Source organism: Solanum stenotomum, chromosome 6, assembly GCF_019186545.1.
Source record: "Solanum stenotomum isolate F172 chromosome 6, ASM1918654v1, whole genome shotgun sequence".
Taxonomy (NCBI): domain Eukaryota; kingdom Viridiplantae; phylum Streptophyta; class Magnoliopsida; order Solanales; family Solanaceae; genus Solanum; species Solanum stenotomum.
Window position 1 is genome coordinate 29,487,257 of NC_064287.1, and position 5,254 is coordinate 29,492,510.

Sequence of the window (5,254 nt, forward strand, 5' to 3'; positions counted from 1 at the left end):
AAAGTAAACCTTAACATGCTTTCATATTAACATACATAGACCATAGTCTTCATTACATAAAGAGCCTAAGCATAACCTCCCTTAGAGTCCACTTGTGCAATGCATAGGTAGGGTCCATAGTCCTACCTACACTAAGTAACTCTTCAAGATATCATGACTAGAGTTCATATTCTTATCTTAGGTCATTTCTTAACTTTTGGGAGAAATTTCCATAACTGACATAGACCATATGAGCTACATGGAATCCGGTGTTCTACTCCCACACCGAAATGAGAGGGTACTATTTGCCATAGTATGACCTACATACATAATAGCTATCTAGTGGATCCACTAAGCTAAGACCTACGGGGGCACATAGTTATGGAACAAGGAGATTGCTACTAGAAAACCTTGACTTACTAAGCGTGAAGGTTTCCATCTCATGAAACAACATCTATGTTGGGTACCCGGACTTGCTTAACCTGAAGGTTCTCTTGTGGGAAGCCGGACTTGCTAAACGTGAAGCCCCCACTCTCATTTTTCATGTTCACTCGGTGCTAAGCTCCAACTCCCTTTTTAAACATCTTTAAGACTTTATTTAACGTTAGTTCATAATATAGGCTTTAGGGACTTAATCCCTCATGTCATATAGCTCAAAGGTTTCTAAGATGAGAATGACCTTTCATCATAGAACCTACATTATGTAAGAATGACCTTTCACATAATCATACCATATTCATAACATAGTCTAGTTTAGAGTACAATTGAGGAAACCTTTCAAGAGACTCACTTTCACTAGATTATCATAAGCCTTATTCATTCATTCATGTGTGTGTACATATGTGAGAAAGCCTTTCACATAAACAGCTTTATACAACACATATTCATACCTTGTTAATCATACACTTTGCATGCATAATAAAATGTAAGGGTGCATATAAGAGTTAACCTTTCAATAGACACCACAACACATCATATTCATAGTTATTCATGTAGAGTGTGTTTGTGCGCGCATATTGGTCCTCATAGTGACATAATAGCAACAACATTGATATTGAGTGAGGTTCCCTTCAAAGGATCACCACACATTCACAATGTCCCCAAATCATGAGCAATTCACATATATAGCCCTTAGGGATTCTAGACCACACACCCACACTTCATCATAGGAGACAAGGACACATTCAACATTGAATATGTACTCCTAACATGTATATGTTCAAACATTCATATAGGGGTCATATAAGTAGGAGTCATTCCACAATAGTACCTAACATAATCTATCATGTAGACCACACCTTATCCCTAGCATTATCATTCACATTATACTCCTCATCATCAACACACTTTAAACATCATGCTAGCATTGAGGATTTCATACATAACCTTCATAGCATAACTTCATAAACATATGCATCATAATCATCAAGTCACTTCACATCTATTGCCTTCAAGGCCATTATCTCAACATGCATAGATAGACAAGAAGTAAACACCTCCACCATAAGTGGATCAAACCTCACAACATCAATTCTCATACTATAGACTAGAAGTTAGGTCAAATTACCAATTCTCCAAGCAATGATCACCATGGATCAATCCTCAACAATTCATAATCAATTGACATAGGTAGCAATAGGAATCAACAATGTAATCCAATAACATAAACATAATCTAAGTATAATTCTATAAACAAAGGAATCAACCCACAACTTTGCCCATAAGTCCATAATTCTTAACTCATCAATATACCAACAATTCAACATGAATAAGTATAGATAATCATAAGAAACATCAATACAATCTAATCTAAACATAATTTCACCAATAGAGATCATATTCACAAAGACCCACATCATAGGCCAATTTTCGAGAATTTGGGGATCATGGGTTCTTCAAGAATTCCTTTGAAAATTTTCTTAAAAACATTAATTCCACACTAATTCATCAATAGAATGATTTAGAAAATCGTTTGACAAGGAACCTATGTTTAGATTGAAAATTGGGAATTTTGGTCTTTGAATCACTTTTGAAAATCTTTGATAGAACTCCTTGAATGAGAGGTTATTCAAGAATCAAGAGTCACCATACATTAATTATTGAACACCTATGAAATTGAAGAAGAAATCAGTTGAAAACCCATCTTCTAGCTTGAGCTTCATCAAGGTCTTCAATGGAGTTTTTGAGAGAATCTATTTTGAAAGGGAAGGGTCAATTTGAAGAATGGGATCTAATTTTAGGTTTTGGGGTTTTAACCAACTTAAAATACCCTAAAATAGGTAGAATAACCGTTTATAATAATTCCCCAAAGTACCCAAACTACCCCACACTTAGTTGGACCTTTTTAAATAAGTCAAACATGAGTTTTATTTTCGCAGATTTCGTCGGGAAATAAGTTCGCGACGCAGAGGTGTTTCCACAAGTTTCTGGAAATTAAATTTCGAGGCAGTAGAGTCCGCAATGTGGACGAAAAGTTTGGCCCTTGGTGGAGCTAATCCGTGACGCGGACATGCTCCCTCCATGAGCAATGTCAAGCTGCCTTGGCAGCTTGCTTGGCCAAGGTTGGGGTCCTCTTCGGGGACCCTTAGGGTGGCCCCCGAGGTGTCGTATCCAAACGTTTTGACCCTAAAAATATTTATTAAGACACTAGGGTCACCTCCACTGATTTTAGACTCCAAACAACACATCAAAACATGAACAACATACTAGAACACACCAACACGTAATAGACTAGTTTTCGAACGTCTTGGTCGTCCCTTGACGTTTGACTTCCAAACTCTTTAAAACTGACTTAAAAGGCTATTCTTCATTATTTTAAGAAGTTATTAATGCATAAAACTCATGTGAGGCTCTACTTTATCCTACTTTATTTTGAGGGTTGTTACAATATCCCCCACTTAGGAACATTCGTCCTCGAATGACACTCAAAACACTTCGGAGGACTCAATGACCCAACTAGCAGCTCACAATACACAACATACAACATCAACATAAGAGCACACATTAAGGAGGAATATCAACTCCACATAAAAGGCTCAAAACAACTTTGTTCAATTAAAGAAAGTAGCAACACATCTACCAACTCCTTATGCATCAACATTATTATTTCCCATTTCATTGGAGGAACTTCCTTCTCCAAATCATCACTATGCTTAAAACTCTTTACTTCTCATAAGTATAGGAGGAACTACCTTCTCCATATTCAATGAGCATCAACATAAATATTAAGCAATCAACAAGACAACATAAAGCATGCTCATTACAACTCTCATGAAGTCAACATCACACAACATCTATGGGTGCAATTTCAACCATGAGAAATAAAGTTCGTGAAAACTCAAAATACAACTTAAGCGTGAATTTTTCACAAAAATATGCACATACAAGGATATCATGTCATAATCATCATTCTCATCTCAAACACCAAAGAAACACAACACGCAACTATCTCATTAAAGCACGTTATGCAACTTTATCATAAGAAATCATTTAAGCATGCACTTCAAATCAACTCATGCACTACCAACAAGTAGAAACTTAATTCACCTACTCATAATGCATTAACCACATAGGCCTTTCTCATGTTCATAGGAGGAACTACCTTCTCCTAAGCATGACATGATATTTGCCCTTTTTATATCATCATAGGATCCATTATGCAATGGCTTTCAAGTGCACACCTAGACATGATCAACATTTCCACTCATGAGGCAATTAAGAAATTCATACTAGTTGCACCCTAACATGAGGATTATAGATCATCTACTAGTCTTATCATTTAATCATCATACTATCAAGAACATACATGTCATTACCATGTTTAGTTATGTTCAAAGAGGGACTACTTTCTCCTAGTCACAACATACACACATGGCATCATAAAACTCATAAGCAAGCATTGCACAAAGGTCAATTTATTTAAGGAGAAATTCTCAACTCCTAACCTAAGCATGCTCATACTCTCTTCCTCATGAAGTTAAGAGTGCATTCACCATATAAAGATGCATATTGACATGAGAAACATGAATTTTATTACTAAAATTCCATATTTTATGTAGCAAGAATCCTTCAAAATATGCATAACATAGTGTCTTCTAAGACATGCATAACAAATGGAGATCATGCAACTCATAATCATATGCAAGACTCCAAAACATGAACAAGCTACTAGGAACTCTTTGGTCTAAAGCTTGAATAAGAATAGAAGGAAAAGATAAGGATATCAACAACCTTACTACTCACTCATCATCCCCCACTTAGGGTAAACCCATCTAAGAGCACATTAAAGTAACCAAGAGAACTATCGCTTACCAATTAAGCACAATGTCCCCCTCTTGGGATCAAGTTATGCAAACTCCTTTAATCATTACCTCCTTCATCTCTAAAGTAGGAACCATTCTCAACTAAATCTTCATTATACTCCCTTAGGTGAGGATTTCAAGAATCCAAACAAAATGAGTATATATATCACTCCGCTTCATATCTATAACCCAAAGTGGTTCTCAACATGGAGAACTCAAGGAAGATCAATGTAGAAATATTAAGGGCACTCAAAACACACCCTCTTTGAATGACCATACTTAAGATCACTCTTACAAGACAACTATTCTCTTTAGAGTTGGTCAACAACTATTCTCTTGTCCTTCCTATGAACTAAGGGGTACATGCAACTCTCCAAGTTAACCTTAGAGCAAAACACTATCCCAACTCATGGAACAAAGCCCCTTTTTCCACTCTTAGGGCAAGCCTACACAAGAACTCTGATTCACACAAGGACAACCATGAAGCATCACTCATAAGAAAAGGCAACTTTCAACTCACACTAGTTACCACATTCCTTCAAATCTCCTCAAATCTTCACCATGACTTTCTACTATCATTACCCATCACCATAAAGAAACTCATCATGCTAAAAAGGATTTCATTCTTACCATAACGACTTTTACCATACGAGAAGTACACCACCATACAACATTTTCAATATAATGCTCCCAACCTCATAGGTCACACATAGCCATGATTGGCATCACAATACGATTTCCAAATCTACCTTCATATATATACTCATAATCATATAGTCACTACATCATAATAAACATTAAAACTCATTTTTTCTTCCCTCGATCCTTGCAACATCACCCCTTCCAAGTAATCACATCTAGAAGACCACCGAACAAGGGAAAATAAGAGAGAGATCATAGGGATTTAAGCTCTACGGTACGACACAAGATAAATGAAAAAACTGAAACTTCTATTGTCCTATATCCTCTCGCTC